The sequence below is a fragment of the Apis cerana genome, linkage group LG16 (genome assembly GCF_029169275.1).
Source record: "Apis cerana isolate GH-2021 linkage group LG16, AcerK_1.0, whole genome shotgun sequence".
NCBI lineage: Eukaryota > Metazoa > Arthropoda > Insecta > Hymenoptera > Apidae > Apis > Apis cerana.
Window position 1 is genome coordinate 2,529,424 of NC_083867.1, and position 18,044 is coordinate 2,547,467.

The 18,044-nt window shown below is 37.7% G+C and overlaps 1 protein-coding gene and 1 long non-coding RNA gene across 3 annotated transcripts in view; one reads left to right on the forward strand and one right to left on the reverse strand.

Annotated features, from left to right (window-relative positions):
• LOC108000231 (uncharacterized) overlaps positions 1–18,044 on the reverse strand; it is a 305,633-nt gene that overhangs the window by 184,551 nt on the left and 103,038 nt on the right. The gene's annotated exons all lie outside the window — the stretch shown is intronic.
• LOC114578194 (uncharacterized) lies at positions 3,974–6,887 on the forward strand. Its single transcript, XR_009833149.1, has 4 exons — positions 3,974–4,470; positions 4,552–5,706; positions 5,781–6,013; positions 6,115–6,887. It is a non-coding gene; the product is annotated as an uncharacterized LOC114578194 (long non-coding RNA).

Below are 18,044 nucleotides of genomic sequence, written 5' to 3' on the forward strand. Positions count from 1 at the left end.
AATAAGCCTGTGGAAGCTCGATGAACTACGTGTCTAAATAGAGTGGACTGGTCTCTCTCTCTCTCTCTCTCTCTCTGACCGATCGAATGTCGCTACAACTGGCAATTTCACTCGTGGTTGCCCGCGACTCTTTCGTGCCATTTCACGCTCGTGCGACGCGTCGCGAGTCATCTTTTAGCTTCTAGTCATTCTCAGCAGCGAAGTGAAGAGTTTCAAAAAAAGATTTAGGTTAGGTTTGACTAATCTCGAGCCGGTAAAATCAAGAAGAGGAGGAAGAAATCAAAAGATTTATTTCCATTTGAGCCAGCCTCGTTCAAGTCTATCATTTTCGAAAAAGAGAAAAGACCTTTCGAAAAATTATCTCGACTCGCGTTTTATCTTTCCACGGGGAGGAAGGAGAAAATATTTCGAAGGAACGACGCGACAGCCTTTGTTTTCGTTTTAAACGGCGTCGCCGAAAGATTTATCAAATTATTTTACCCGCCACTCCGTTCCTCCCTCCGGGTCTACTCGCTTCCGCGCCTTACTTCTCGCTTATTCGATCCATCCTTTTTTGCCTCGGCCCCCGCAAACCGGATTCGCTTTCCTCCCCTTTCGTGCCCGATCCTTTTGTACACTCTTCGTTTCGTAATAACACCGGATATCGTTAAATTTTATCTCGATTTTATTTCCTTGAAAACGAAAAGAAAGAAAAATGGGAGGTTCTTTTTTTTTTTTTTTAAAATCGATAACTTTTATAAGAATTATCGGAATTCTGGTGTCCACTTTTTTCAGTCATAATATTTTTGGCGGAAAAACAAATATTCGAATATAAAGAGAATTTGTAATATCAACGATACTTTGATTGTAATAAAAGATATAATTTTTTTTTATTGTTATTCGTATAACATAATATCGGATACGAAAGAAATTGAAAATCAAATTTGAGAAACAATTTGAATGTTACATGTACTTGATACTTGGTAAATATTTTATTAAATCTTGCAATCACACTGTTTCTGTATTCACCCGTGTATCCATTTACATATATTTATACAATTTTATAAGATATGCATTATAATAACTACGTCACGCTATGCACTGTGTCACGCTAAGATCATTACGTTTGTACCACTCGAAGTGAAAAATAACAATTTTATGGCAGCTTGTCTGAAACGGAAAAGAAGTTGTGTCGAATTAAATTAAATCAAATTTAAAAAAAATTCTTATTCTTAATTATAATTAAGATCCAACAAACAAAAACATAACAAATTAAAAAATAAAAAAAGAAAATATACATTCTTTGTAATAAATACACACACTCTATGCACATCCTCGAATTCACATAATAGCAGAAAAAAATTATAGAGATGTAAAAAAAAATGTACAAAAATTTTAAGAATAATCCACCCTTCTCGAAGGATTTCTCGCGTATATATCGAACGATTTGCAAAGTCAGATTTGTTGCCGTAGACGTAAGCTGATTTCGCTGTTTGAATCCACCCCCCTTTCCACCCCTCCTCGATTCAGTCGCTCGGATATTTCGAACGGATTGCACGGGATGGCGAATCGCGAGCACGAGGTGGACACGATTTCTCGTAAACAACGATCGTTACACGTATACAAGGGTGGATGGGTCACCCTTGAAGAAAGGGAGTTGAAATTAATGGTTCCTTTATGGCCACTCGATGATACCTCGATGTTACCCTTAATACGGCCATTTATCTCTCGCCACAGTTGTTCCTCACTTGTACGTGTCGTTTCTTATACTAGCGTTCCGCCATCTTTGTCCTACGTGGCTGGATAAATGTTTTGGATCGTGGAAAACTTTTTAATACTTTTCCCGATATTTTTGTTAATTAACGCGAGTTATTATTTTAAAATTAAATTTTAAATAACAATTTGTACCGTGATATTTGACTTTTGATCGACTAAGTATATATTCATTTGTTAGATATAAATGTAAAACTCAATAAAATTGCCAAAGAATTTCTATCTAACAAAAGTATTGTTCATTTTTGTATTGAGTTTGAATTTTAATACATGGAAACATTATATTTAAAATAATATAATAATTTCTATTAATTAAATTTACAACCATAATTCTCAATCCTCCATAAGAGAATCTGCACAACGTATGAAAGCCCTTTCTGAAATATTGAACAGATTCCGTATCGAGTGTACCAACCCAAAGAATTAAAATCCCTATGAAAAAGAAGATCCCTGTAACAAAGGGAAAGATCGAATGCAAATTATCGTGACAACAAAAAGAAAAATCAGGAAAGAAGATCTCGTTGTACGATTGAAACTAAATCGAATCATCGCGCAGCGAGGAATGGATATATATTTTTTTTTTTCGCCTGCATAATTCATGTCGCAGCGAAGAATAATCTTATTGCGGCCACGGAATGGATGTAGTACTTGGCGCAGTTTTTCTTTTAAATTATTCAGCGTCAGGTGGCGAGTATTGCGAAACAATCCTTTTATAAAAGTCATTTGCGAGGACTGCGACCAAGGAAAAAACAAAGAAACCTCCCCTCTGTGCACCAGGCTGCTGCACAGCACGTTGGTTTTGACGTATTTTCTCGTGCCTCTCCTTTTCTCGTGTTCTTCGAATTGTTGCCTTCGACATTTTCAATACCGATTTACCGTACGTCGAAACCACCGCCCTTCAAAACTTAACCCCCTCCTCCTCAATCGTGTTTTTCCACGAATTAAAAGGAACAATGCGTCGCGAAAATGGATCGCGATTGGACCGTATTGAACGGTCCCTTCATTATAATCCCCATACGTTGCTCGAAAAAGTATTTGAGCGAGGCTCCCTTGTCATGGAAATGCATTTATTTATGGAATCCTTTGTGCCGAGGAAAAATTATTACGTTCGAAAACCATGTTGTCTGAGAGGTCGAGCATTGTGCTTGAAATCTTTTCGCCACGTTTCGAGGTTATGAAACAATGGTTAATGGATAATCGTGGTACGTTTTGCCATGATCGAGAAACTATTTCGCGATAATTATTCATTTATATTGATGCAGTTACAATTTCGCTCTATTTCCCTTTCATCTAATGCTGCAAATTCAAATTGTATTTGTAAATTGAACAGGACGAGTAAGCTTCCATTAATATTTACGCATTAATTTTACCTCTGCAATTGATTACCTTAAAGATAATTGATCCTAACCTCAATCTCCGCCTCAACCTGACATTACTTTAATCAATCGCTTTAATTAAAATCATTCGATACAACGTAATATAGAATAGAATTTTTCCACTCATTATCCCACGAATGTATCAACCCGGTGTTTCCATCAGTGTCACTTCAAAAAATTATATTTACATCGCCCAGGAGATTCCAGGAGGCTGACGTTTAATTAAGTCGACGTAGCGATTCGTCCCGAGGCGGTCGACACAAACCGGATAAACGGAAAGAAAGAGCTGGCTAAGAACGGTATAAGCCGCGAGGATCGCGGGTATCTATGCCTGCTGGAAATTAATTACCGACCGGGCCAATCCAACCCGTTAATAGCCCGGCTAAGTGGCTGGGCGATACCAACTTCACCCAGCCAAAAATCTCTCTGGATAGAAAGTCGTTTCACGGATCGAGATAATGAAAGTGACGATAATTTTGCGACCACGAATGGAATAATAATAATAACAATGTTAATTTTATATCTATAATTTTTTTAGTTCGAGTCCAATTATTACGGTAGCAATTTAATTTCGAGGAATCACTAGGGAATTTTTATAGAATAATTTGTAGATAAGTTTGATTACATGTGCAATCTAAATGAACGACTATTTACTATTACTTACTACGAAAAAATCAATAACCTCGAATGAGAAAAAATTGTAACCCCAGCATCTAAAGCCTTGATTATCGCGTTGCTTTTAAAATGGAAACGTGTCTTAACGTTCATAAGAAGAACATCGTATTATACAATGAACCGTGCCAAACGAACGAAGAGAGAGAAAGGGGGCAATAATCCAGCGCGACAAACGGATACACGCTCGACTTGCGGGCGTATCTAGAATTACGAGTGGACCTGGGTTCCTTCCACGCCGGCTTCCAAGCGAAATTAAATTTAAAGCAGCGTTCCGATTTTAAAGTGCAACGAAGTGGCGGATAAAATTCGATGTTTCATGGAGCGTGAGACGGCGCTCGTGTCGTTGGCCGCGCATCCGGGGTGTCAGCGGCCGCTTCTGAGGGGTCCGAGGGGGGTTGGATCGGGTAGAACCCCATAAAATCGGCTTACAGCACAGCCAAACCTACGACACAAGCATTCCACGTTACACGTACAATGGCTCCAGAGAGTATTCAGTAGCAGCGTCTTACGAGGGAATTTCCTAACCTAACCTAAAAATCCTGATTTTAATGTACGTAGAGCGCAATGTTATACGCGGAGCGATGTTTCTTATCCTTTTAACATTGTTGGACACACGATTTTAAATCCATTCGGTGATTAAACTAACTCGTGCAAATACTATTTTGAAGTAAATATTATTAAAAATATATATAAAGAAATAGGAGATATTTTCCTAGTTCTTTCTCTACATTTTCTGTAATTGTCGTAGAATCTTGGTTTTCGTGAAATCAAGTGTGGTCTGGGAAGTGGCAACAAGAAAGTTTAAGGAAGTGGCCAATGTTTTCCACTCGTCCCGCAAGAATTTCAATCTCGATAATCTACTGCCTCGATAATGGAAGAACGCGGCAATTGGCAACGACTCACCGAGAATATTTTTCTCCGGTCGAGGCGATTCGATTAACCGTGGCTGTGAATCTCGTCTGGCTGCACCGGAGAGAAAGAATAGCTGGATGTCGTCGACTCGAGGCTGTTGCTCGATGAATTTCCGGTTCACCGCTCGTCTCGCATTTTTCTTTCGTAATTCGTGGCGTATATACATATCTCGAAATGAGAAACGGTGTATTGGATTAAAATGAAATCTTCTCGTTTCAGGTGTATTTGTTATTGTTAGTGTCGAGTGGATGGTTATCGTTAAACGGGATTGTTTAATTGTCCGGATAATAAATATAGGAGAAAAAGTAAAATATGCAGAATTACTAGATTACAGTTTAAATTCTATACCGACTTTATAATACGATACATGAAAATGATTGATTATACGTATAATTAATGTAAGTAATATAATTAATGTTGTATTCGATCGCCGCATACGAAATGGCCAATTTCACGAATGTAAATCCATTTAGAATTTAGTAATTAAATGATCTATTAAATAATATTTATTACACCTCAATTTAAAACTTGAATGCAAACTTGATATTGTAATGAATTTTTCTCTTATAAATTTAACAGTAAAAAAAAAAAAAAGAGAAGAAAAAGATAATATGATTAATACGAAAATCGATCTGCTCGATACTTAATACCTGTAGCTGCCGCTAGGCGGCTCGTGATTCTCGTTAGCATTATTTACGCCATCAAGTATAACTAACCTAAGCTCAATCCTATGTGTAATAGCAAGGTAAGAAACATGCCATAACTACGTTTGTTAGTCTACTATGCAGTTGAAAGAAACAACAACTTCTTGAATTAAAAAAAATACGATGGATTTAATACATTGGTATTAGTTATTACATTATTGACGTAATTACTTTTATTCTGTACGATTAGATATAAAATGATTTGTCAAAAGAACTTGTAATTTTCTAATAGCTACGAAAATTCGATATCGTTTTAAAAATTGACAATTACACGGATTATACAACGCGTAAGTGCAAGAAAGAGTACCCGATAAAAAGAGATCGAGCCTTGTTTACGTGAAAAAAAAATTGTTCAAAACAGTCTCTTTAAGGGGTTCGACCCTATTGAAATCGACTCGAGGGGACACTTTTCCAACTTTATCGCGTTTTCTTTATCAAGAATGAACCGCATCATCTCGAAGCCAAGAAAAAGTGGAAAACAGGAAAGGAGAGAGAAAAAAAACAGGATCCTTTTGGTAAACGGTGGCGTGCTCCAGAACGCTTTGTGCCACTTTTACCAAAAGAGGCGGCGGGATAAGGTGGTATCGGGTATCCGTGAGTATCGGTAAATCGGCTTTGGCCACTCCCAATGCGCCGCTTCTTTTCGAGCAAAGCTTGGTCCGTGATTCGGTGGATTGCACGGCTCTTAACCGCAGCCCCGACCGCGGCTAAGGGTCGAGATGGACCCGTGGACGAAGGAAGGAGGAGGCCCGCGGTCTGGTTTGCGGGCCAGGATGAACCTGCAAAGAATATCCGGTCCTCTTGCGGTTGCCAAGGATCGATGAAGCCGCTCATGCTGGAAAAAGTGTCCTGACTATTTCGAAGAATAGATGTTGCATCGAACTCGTTTTCCATAATCAGACGAAATGGCAATGATTTTCTCGAATGTACGTAGTGATGGATCAAATACTCGGTTTATGTTTCGAGCAATTAAAAATTGTGTGTGTATATATATATATATATATATATATATATAATAATATTAATTAAAAGAATCAAAGAAATGCATAAAGAAGGATTAATAACAATAATGGAATCAAACTACTTGGACAAGTGCGTCTTAAAACGAGACACTCCCGATTGTTTCTTTAAAAAAACACCACGAAGAATGGGAAAGACCTTGCCGGGAAGTTTAGAAGGGATGAAAGGGTTCAAGGGTCGAAGCCACTTAGAGGGATCGCTTGATCCTTCTTGCCGCTAAAAGTGAAACGACAAACTTCCAGAAACCTTAACGAGGAGGAGGAGGAGGAGGAGGATTTCGCTTCAAAGTGGTTGCTTCGATTAAAATCCCCCTCTTCTTCCCTTCTCCCCTCCTTTTTTCTTCCAAATTTTTTCATTTCGATCAAAAAAAAAGAAAAAAAATATCATCGAATCAAAGAAACTTGATTTCGCGATTCAAACTTTAATAAACCTGGCCATGGAAAATGTGGAGAGGGGCGGGCGCAAAGGTGCGGTTTGACACGGAAAACCGATTGGGCTCGCGGCCTGTTTGTGAAAACCGAGCGGCGGCGATGGACAGTGGTGAAGTGGTGGGGGAGGGGAGGGTTGATGAGCGAGAATCGTCGTGGAAATCAAATCTATATAACTGGATGGATCCTGGATTGGAAGTACAAAAGGGGCAGTGCATCGATGAAACTGGTAATTCATTTAGAAACTCTTCTTTTTTCCTTTTCTTTTCTTTTTGGATGGACACAGTGTTTTAATATAACACTGTATTAACTAAATATTAATTTAAAAGAAAATTTCTTGTCTCTTGTGTTATACACGAATACTTGTTATCTGATTTTTCTAAGATGTAGAACAAAAAATGGAAAAGAGGAAACAAAGTTTCTCAAAATCTACTAAATATTTACGTTTATACACCCCTATTCTTTCCCTCCTTCTCTCTCTCTCTTTCTCCTCTTGTTACGGATTCCAGGTGAATCAAAACTTGCTGGAACGATTATTACATCGCCAAAGATAAAAGATGAAGGGAACACGTTCTCAACCGGTGAACAAAGCGTCGATTCAATTGCAACGATTTCGAGCCACTTAATCGAAGTAATCGGCCGACCTTCGAGGCTCCATAAAGAAGAGCCCGCCGCGGATCGAAAGGAAAAGGAGCTGGGGGAAAGGGGAAGGAAGAGAGGAAAGTGAAATCCGGCGTTAGTCGACCATGATAAGACCTCTAACTTCGTTTCCGAAGTGAGAAGGCAAAGTTCGCGTCTGGCAGAGTCTTAACCGGGTTGGGTGCAGAGGGAGGGGAAAAAAAGTCTGCAGGCAAGTTTCTGAACGGCGAAAATTTGATCATCCCGATGCGAGAGAAGAAAGAACGATTGCGAAAAGTGATAAGAAAAGAAATAATAATAATAAACAAATGTGTTTAAAATGTGTCATTAGTTATTTTTTTTCATCTAGTTATTTTAGTTACTTATGATAGAAATTGTCACTATTACCATCCGTTGGTAAGAAAGATTAATTATTCTACGTCGATTATTAAAGCGTTGAAGAAATTTTGAAGATTTTAGAAAATCAAATTATCATCGTCATACATTGATCCATATTTTTAATTACGTGCTTTCTACGCATAATTAACCCTCGAGCATCATCTTCCACTAATTTCAATATCTAACCACAATTAAGAAAAATTACTAGTAATTACTTTCGATTTAAAAAAATATCACGAAGCTTCGAATCCTCGAATTATTTTTATCACTTTTCGTAGCCACCCTCTTTGAGAATGATAAATCGAGAGGAAAAAGCTAGATGGAGATTATTCTTCCGGTAATTCCAATCGCTTGGCTCGAGAACAAGAATCGAAGTTGGCGCAAACAAGGTTTTTGCGCGGATTTTCGAGGAAGCCGCCGCTGACCCACTTCCGGTTTCGCGCCGCTCATCATTCCGGTTTAATCGTTCGGATGCCTGGGAGAATCGGCATTATGCGAGTTTCCACATTCGAAATTCGATTTTCCATTCTATTCGAAGGTAAAACTGGTAAATTCATTCGATAATTGAAAAGAAAATTGAAACGTTGTTACGATTTTTCATTATTCAATACTAAATTGTACGCGTAACACGTCTATTAAAAATATTACATAAGAGTTTTCGCGAGAGGATCGGAATACTTGACGAAAAATTGTAACTCTGATAGAAGGGAGATATATATTAACTATATTTTAATTTATGACATTTTTAAAGTGTTTGAGGAAAAGAGGACTCTGATGGAATACAATTCTATTTAGTTTTGTTAAAAATTTGTGCAATTTAGCTATTATCCCAATTTTGTTGTAAATAATTCGTTTAATAATGGCGATTCTATTTTTATAGTTTTTGAAAGAAAAAAAAATCAAATTACGAACCCATAGATATTTCCAGATTGAAGGCTCGGTTTTATAAACTAATCCATCTTCTGAAAAGTCTTGCAGAAAAATCACGAGATAACTCTTACAACGATGGATAACATCTGAAACTTTTTGCAGAGGGTAGAAAATCTTTTGCGAAAAATCTGCTTTCCGCGAAATTTTAGATGAGAAAACTCGTGCTTATGGCAGGTTCTAAAACTTGGAAAGGAAAAGAAAAAAAAAAAATCTTAAAATTCTTGACAATCGCGTGTATTCGCGTATATTTTCACGGATGAAATATTTTTTAATCGTCCAATTAAGAAGGAACGAAAATTCGAGTACAAAATTAACGAAGAAAAACGATTTACAGATTTCCAGAATTTTTAACCTAACCTAAAAAATTTTCCAGAAATAATGGATTAAAAAGTGCCATTAAAAATCATTCTTAACATAACTTTAACGTTCTAATTTATTAATAAAAATATTACAAAAATAATCAATAATTCTCAAAATACCAATACATTCCGATTCCAATATCAATGAAAATTATCCATATATATATATATATATATATATATATATATATATATATATCCAACACCATCAGATTACCAGAGTAATTCATTATCCTCCAGGTGGTGGTTACCTGGTACACAGGTAACAAGGTTCTCCTTCGTGGCACGAGATTGGTCGAGCAATTTGACCCGGTTTACTCGTCAAAAACGATCCTTCAAAGACGCCTTAATTAAGAGCACCCACCGCCATATGGCGCTCGAATCAGCAATTCGCTCGCCGACTAGAATGAAATAATAATTCGCGGCACGTACACCGCGCGTACCACGTGGTGATGGGGTGGTGGGAAGCCACGTCGTGGATCTCGTTTCGCTCCTTACGAAAGATGGATGGAGGGGGGCAGGTGGAAAGTTTTTACCTGGGAGCAAATCCATTCCTCGTGGCTCGTTAACAAAAACCCGATGAGCTCGGGCCAAGTTCGTTAACGAAGGTGGTGGGGGCGCTGCGAGCCACGAGCGCCGCGACAAGTACGTAGTAAACTCTGAAAGAGCGAGGTCCGCGCAGGAAATAATGACGTGAGGTGGGGAGGGGAGAGGAGGAGGAGGAGAGTGATTTCCGGCGGAGCCACCAGAGACGAATTTAATTCGCTGCAATTATGCAGGCTGTGGCTCCCTGCCTGACAAACAGAGAGGATCGCTCTTTCGCTTCTTCTTCTCTCTCTCTCTCTCGCGCGCGCACGCGTTTTCTTTCCTTTCCCTCGGTCGGTAACGTAGAACGAGAAGGATCGTTTCGATACGCTCGGAATCTGGTAACATTCCCGCAGGGATAAACGTGCGACTGGTTTTTCCCTTTTGCGGGAAAAACTGCTCGATCTAGATGGAGGGGGGTGAGATGGAACGGCGAAGCAGTTGGCGGAATCGTGCCCAGGAGTGCGAAACCTAATTGCACCGTGGTCGTACTTTTGCTCACGTGCCTCCGCTGTCTCGTTAGTTCGTTCTTAAACTCGGATTAGCCTCGCTCTATTTTTTACCTTATGGCGCGTAGCAATAATGTTGGAAGGAGGGTAAATGAGATTTGTGATTCCTTTTTCTTTTGGAAGGAGATTAGTTTATTTTTGAATTAAGAACCTCCAATTAAGAATTCGTAACCTAACCTAAAAAGTTTAAGAGAAAATCATACGTTCGTAATTACGAATTTTAACAATTTTTTGACTTTCTAGAACGTGTTTTATATATACGATCGAAAATGACAAGGCAATGAAATAAATAATCTTTTATCCGTAAATTGATAACGTGTCTGTACGACATAAGAAAAAGTATACAAGTACGAATCGTATTCGACGATGGAACAATACGACATGACCTATTTTCTAGACGGAATATTTTCACCGGCGACTAATTGAAGAAATTTCATGCTCAGGTATTTTCCGGAGAATTTATATGACCGGTAAAATAAGGAGACCAAATTATGGAAATTAAAGTTGAATTTAACTGACTCGCAGCCGCTGACATAAATTTACATCATTCGCCCCTTTACTCATTCTCATTTTGATATTTTTCCTCTCCGCGAATTTGCGAAGGGGAAAATTTTTTAATTTCGAATCCTTCTCTTCGTTAATTAAAAAACTAAAAGGAAATTTGTTATCGATATAACAAATAATTACAAATAATAACAAATATTCTAAAAAATAATTGAAATTAATTGATCGCGAATCAAAATTTCTTTCCGTCGTCAAACAAAAGTCGCACAAATTTCGAATCGGATGACAAACGTGTCCAGATACAAAGTTTTTGCGGGCAGCCAAGTCGACGTATCGGGCAAGGGTTCGATGCTTAACAAGGGATAACCTCGTTAAGGACCGCGGAACTAGCTTGTGTGTTTTACAAGTTAGGAATTACGTTGATTAGTAGCAAGTCGACCGTTCAACTAGCGTGAACGAGTATTTCGCCACTTGAATCTCGATCCATGAGCCTAGTTATATATATATATATATATACCTGTATCGATTCGCATTACAATCGAGATTGTAACTTTTCTAATCTTCTCCTTTCCGTTTCCATGTTCACTCATATTCGATAATTTCGAGAAAGAGTGGAGAATTTTATATTCATTTCGAAGAATATTCGCGTGATTCGAATCGATCAATAATTAATTATTATCTAGAAACGATCCTAATCTCCCTATAATTGCCATCTCAGAAATCATCTTGTCCATATATAACTATATTACCGTCACCCAATAATTGTCGATCCCATTAGTGACCCAATTATCGACGGTTTCCATCGTTGTATCCATATATGTATATATAAGAAATAAAATTGATTTTATTTCTATTATTATCGAGATGATCCTAGAAACATCGAAGGCTCAAAAATGTGCACAATCTTATTTTTTCTTAAAATAAACAAACCGTCAATTATCGAGGGGAAAAGAAGGAAACAAATATCCGAGATTTGCAAGAAACGTCGATTGTCCCGATATCTCGTGGACATGTTGCGCGTTTCAAAACTTAACCGAGATATAGCTTCTTGGAAGAAGAATTCGTAACATCTTGGCACTCGGCCAACTCGTAGTCGTGCGCGTCCCCCCCTCCACGACACCATCTAGGCATAGTTCTTAAGTCCTCCGCAAGGTCTGTTAACTTTCCACGGGCAAGATTGCTGCTTGCCTCGCGAATAAAGAGGCGAAACTTTTCATAGGTGGAAAGAGACAGAGAAGGGGGAGAGAGAGAGAGAGAAAGAAAGAAAGAAAGGAAGGGAAAAGGGACGTGGAACGACGTATCGATTATGACGCGTATTTACAGAGGCGGAAGGCGTTAGTCTCGCGGTGCGAACTTTAAGGTCGAAAGTTTCGCGATAGTTGGCCTGGATCGTATACTTGACAAACGGAGCCGGAAGGAGGGACAAATGGCGCCGTGAATCTCGCCGCCCTGCTTCTACCACATTTAATTCCTTCTTTTTTCACGCGCCACATGCAGTTGATCCCGTGTATTCGGGATGTAATGCAATTGTTTTTCCCTTCTTATCAAGGATGCGTAATCGAAAATAATTTGTTTCCGTTGTTACGGATGTATTTATGAAATTATAAAAATTAGGATTATCTTTCACATTAGAAAATTGTCGATCAAATCGATCCCGACTGAACATCTTCGCTTTCGATTAATTGTGAATTTGCTGCGCCAAGCGATAAATGGGGAGTAGCTAGGTTTGCAATCGTCGAACTTTACAATTTGTCAATCATCGACAATCAACAGTACGAAACGGGAAGAAGTTTTCAATTAAGAAATAATTAATTTTGTACTTTCTCTATCTATTATTTTTACGAATATTGCCTTGTCTTGCCTCGAATTTCTTCGATTTATCGATTAAAAAACACGATTGAACATTTATCGTTTTCAAATTAGTGCGATTGATATTATATTAACACGTTTACCACCGTTTTAAAGAGGAACAATTTAATTAACTTTACGCGAAAAATAAAAAAAAATAAATAAATAAATAAAAGAAGAAGCGTAACGAGTGATACATCGTGAATGTTTATATATCAACAGGAAATTTAAATGCACAAAATCCTATTTTCTTTTTTATTCTCTTTGTTCACACAAATTTCATTTTATACAAATATCCATAACCCAATTAACACTCACGTATGAACACTCACCTTTGCCCGATATTTCGATGAAAATTAACCAATTTTTTCCTCCCAATTTTCACCTCTCCTAAATAATTACTCCTCCCAAATAAAAAAGAGTTTCATTCTTCTTCCAGTCTCATCGAAACAAGAATAGCGCAGTGAACAGCTCAATGTGTAAGACACGTGTAAAAAAAAACCAGCGCGGAAAAAAAGATTCGAAAGAAGAGAACAAATTTTTTTTCTTTCTCTCTCTCTCTCTCTTCAGAATTCAAAGAGACATTAACGATTCCGCTTCGACACGCCATGTGTTACGCGCGTGACCGTGTCTGATTCACGAGTGTCATTAATTTAAAGGAAACGAGGCGGCTCAGGCGCGGATGTGCACACTCGACCGCTTAATAAGCTGGTTGCTCCTCGAAGAGGCGTACGTGTATTCCTGTTGGGTGGCGAAAAAAAGAGCGAGCGAGCGAGAGAGAGAGAGCGTCGTGGCGATAAAGGCGCGTTCAGGCCCCCTCCCCTCTCTTTTCAGTTAATCCTGCGAGGATTACGCGAGTCGAGATCCCCGTGAGAGCGTGGCTCTTCAACCTCGACTTTTCAACTCTTTGCTTCTGTTTCAGAAAAAAAAGAGGGAGAGAAAAAGAGAGAGAAAACTGAAGCTGCTTTTCGCTCCGACATGGAGGGAGAGAGAGATAAGATATCGCTTATCCTTGTAAACTTTTTTATAAAAAAAAAATTCGTCACTTTCATTGTATTGAAATCGGATTCAATTCTGAAAACAACGTTGTTCTATAATTGAATTCTGAATTTATTTTAATCGTCAAAATTTAAAAAATTTGTCCATTTTCCGATTCCCCCTCGCGATTTCATCTCGCTCTCGATATTCTAAAAAAATATTTTATTTCGAAACGACCTTCTTATCGACCCTCCCTCTTCTTTCCTCACGGAAGGCTTGTTTTCAATCAAGAAATATCCGCTTAGCTAGGTTAATCGGTCTGACTCGGTGGGCAATTAGCCCAGAGACGCCGCCGTCTGATGCCGTCTGTCCCCCCCTTCCTCTTCCCCGTCCACGAGAGGAGGGGAAACGAAATATATTCGCGCGGGATCGTTGCACGGGGCGCACCTTTATCCGGATGGCTGTCGTCGTGTCGCGGCACGACGGAGGGCGGAGGAGGATATCGGGGAGCGTGGTACCCCCTCCCCCCTCCCCTCAGCCTCGAAGTCGCTTTACCAGCCAGGAAATTACACGTCCTTCCGTGCTATAAGTTCAACCTTGGTTGAGGGGATAGGAGGAGGAGGAGGAGGAGGGTTGTTGCTCGTGTCTCGGTGGCGCGCACACCACCATCTTGCTCTTGTATCCTTTCATTGCGACTCCCCCTCCCCTGCCCCCCTCTCCCCAGGTCGGTATTAATTGCCATTCGTGTCTTCGACGCGTAATTAATTGCCGAAATTTGTCATGCGCCGGTATAATCCCTCGAAATTTCCTCGTAGGGGGGGGTAGGGGGAGGAGGCGTAATATTTTTACGTTTCTCGTTTAAATGTTGAAGAAGAGCGTTAGTCTTAGTTTTCAAAAATTTGTTGAAATCTTTTCTAAGGTTTTCCATCGAATCCTGTGAATCGAATGAGATTCTGATATGGCGAGTAAAGATTGTGATAATGATTTTGTGATGGTGTGCATATGATAGGTAATATGTGTGTGTGTTTGTAAATAAAGATTGTTATGAAGATTATTCATAAAGATTTATCGCGATATTGAAATTTATGATAGACATGTAAATGATTTTTTAACACATAGTAGGCAATATATGTAAGCATAATGGATTTTTGATAAAATTGATAAAAATGAATTAAAATGATTAAAATTTTTGATAGATAACAATGTAAGTAATTTCTTAATATATAATAGGTAATATATGTAGGCATAATGAAAATGGATTTTTGATAAAGTTGATAAAAATTCATTGTGCTTAAAATGATTAAAATTTCTGATAGATAACAATGTAAGTAATTTCTTAATATATAATAGATAATATATGTAAGCATAATGAAAATAGATTTTTGATAAAAATTCATTGTGGTATTACAATTTCTGATAGATATATAATAATGTAAATAATTTCTTAACATATAATAGGCAATATATGTAAGGATATGTGAAAATGGATTTTTGATAAAGTTGACAAAAATTCATTCTGATTAAAATGATTAAAATTTCTGATAGATAATAATAATAAATAATTTCTTAACAGATATTTTTTGATAAAATTAATAAAAATTCTATGATATTAAAGTTTCTGATAAATGTATAATAAATGTATAAAATGTAAATGATGTTGTAACATATAATAGGCAATATATATAAGGATAGTGAAGATTTTGATAAAGTTGGTAAAAATTCACTATTGTATTAAAATTTCTGATAATGATATAAATAGCATAATGAAGATGTTTATTGATAAAATTAATAAAAATTCACTGTGATATTAAAGTTTCTGATAAATGTATAAGAATGTAAATGATTTTATAATACATACTAAGTAATACATATAAGGATAGTGAAGATTTGATAAAGTTGGTAAAAATTCACTATTGTATTAAAATTTCTGATAATGATGTAAATAGGATAATGAAGATGTTTATTGATAAAGTTAATAAAAATTCACTGTGATATTAAAGTTTCTGATAAATATAAGAATGTAAATGATTTTATAATACATATTAGGCAATACATATAAGGATAGTGAAGATTTGATAAAGTTGGTAAAAATTCACTATTGTATTAAAATTTCTGATAGACAATGATGTAAGTAGGATAATGGAGATGTTTATTGATAAAATTAATAAAAATTTACTGTGTAATAAATGATTTTATAACACGTGACGATATACGAATAATATCCATACGTTGGTCTTAAAATTTCGAACGATTTCAAGAACGCGTTTTATAAATATGCGTTATTGAAGATTTAGATTATCGAAGCAAGTATTGGATAATATTTCGCTGCGCTCGTTGAAGCGTGTAAAAATGTAATGATTGAAGGGAGCGTTAAATAATATTTGCAGAGTGTTAATTTAGAGATCGAGGATAATTGAATATAAATTGAACGATGTTTTATCGTATCGTAAGGAAACCAGTTGTGTATTTAATGTAATGAATTGTACTTCACCATCGAATTCGAGTGTTTTCCTTATTTACAAATTTGCAATTTAACGTAATAAAACGTGAAAATTATTAATCGCATCGTATCAAGCGGAGAGGAATGAAACGTAACGCCATTTAAGAGAGAGAAAAAAATATATATTTTTAAATATAAACACGAGAAATAAACTCGTTAAATAAAATCGTTATCGATAATTAATCGTAATAATTTTCAATAAAGTTACAAATAATTTCATCCTTCCATTTGCATTCCATCTAAAAATATTATCGTTCGCAAGATAAACCCATTATTATATAGAAAGAAACGAGAAACGAACGTGCATAAAATAATTCATTTCTAAATATCATCATACTTTACTCGAAGATCGTAAACACTCAAAGAAATATTACTACTTCCAACTAATATACTTAGAATATTCTTCTAGGCAAAATTAACACCGATTCCCAATAAAAATATAATTTGACTTTTCGTTTCTCCTTCGAATCGTTACAATTTTCTCATTTTATCGCAAATAATAAAAATCGTACCCACACACAATTACAAATTTCCTCCTACCCCATCGAATCAAACCCACAAAACCCAAGCTAATTACTCGATAACTCTCGAGTCGCATCCCCCGAAGAGTATTCGTCGGGTGGAGAGAAGTTGGCCCTCCCCTGTTCGTTCGCCAACTTATTAACAATGGCCGATCCGCGTGGAAAATCGGGCCGCGTGGAAAATAGGGGATGAAGAAGGGGAAGAGGAAGAGGAGGAAGAAGAAGAAAGTTGCGTCTCGGCAGGAAATGGCAACGCGGGCCGTATAACGAGCAGTGGTGGGATTTTCCTTGGCAAGTTATTCGGAAAAGAAGTAAACTGACTGCCTCCGGTGACATTGTCGCCGCCGTATAAGGGGGGAGGGGATCCTCTTCTTGTGGAAACTCTTGCGAGCCCCCTCCCTCTTCCTCCTCCTCCTCCCCCCTCCTCCTCCTCCCGCCGAGATTAATTATTCCGGAAGCAAAGAGCCCTCCCCCGAGTTCTCGGTGGTATCGAGCTCGCGTAAACCCAGCAACGCGTAAACGACGACGTGTTTCGCATGCTTCCACGTAGTTTCGTCTTCTTGGTTGTTAACGTTTCTTCGAATAGAATGTTAAATTCGTGGACGGGGAACGAGAACGTGGGTGGAAATATATCGCGGAGATAAGATTTTTCGTCGCATCGGTTTATAGTTTACGGATTTAGAGAGATACGTCGATGGACGGAATTAGTTGGCAAGAAAAAGTCCGCTCCATTAATCGCAATTCGTGGACGAATTTTAATTCTATGATCGATACGAGTCTTTGAAAAGTTAGAGTGCACGATCTTTGAAAAAGAAGAAAAAGAAAATGCGCGTCTCTCGGAGGTTAGAGAGGAATTTTTCATTTTATTACGTCACATTCCCCATTCTGGTCGACATCAGCACAGCATGAAATGAATTTCGACGCGGGGTCGTAAAGTATGAAATTACGCCGGTGCTTCGGGCCCAATCCTCTCCCTGCCCCCCTCCTGACACCGTGATATACGTCTCGAAACGGTTATTCGACTCGGTGACCGGTGGTAACAAGGTTATCGAGAGAAGTATTCGAGGAAATCGAATTAAGCATTCGTCTCGCGTCCGATTATTAATCGATGGGATAATTTTAATCCGATTTCTCGTTGTTCACTTTCGTCAACGCAAGATTTTTTTAAAATTAGAAATAATCATCGATGCAATTCTTTCCCGAATTTTCTGAAACATCTGCCCAAAAAAGATAAGAGAACAAAATCTACGCTTTTCGACAAAGTCTAAGAACTAAAATAAGAAATTTTAAAGAAAAATTTTAAAAATCCCGCGTTTATTCGTAAACAACGCGTATCGACAATCGATAACTACGATCTCTCTCTCTGTCTGTCTCTATCACAAAGGAATATGTAAAAAAGAAAAGGAACAAAATATAGGTCGTCCAC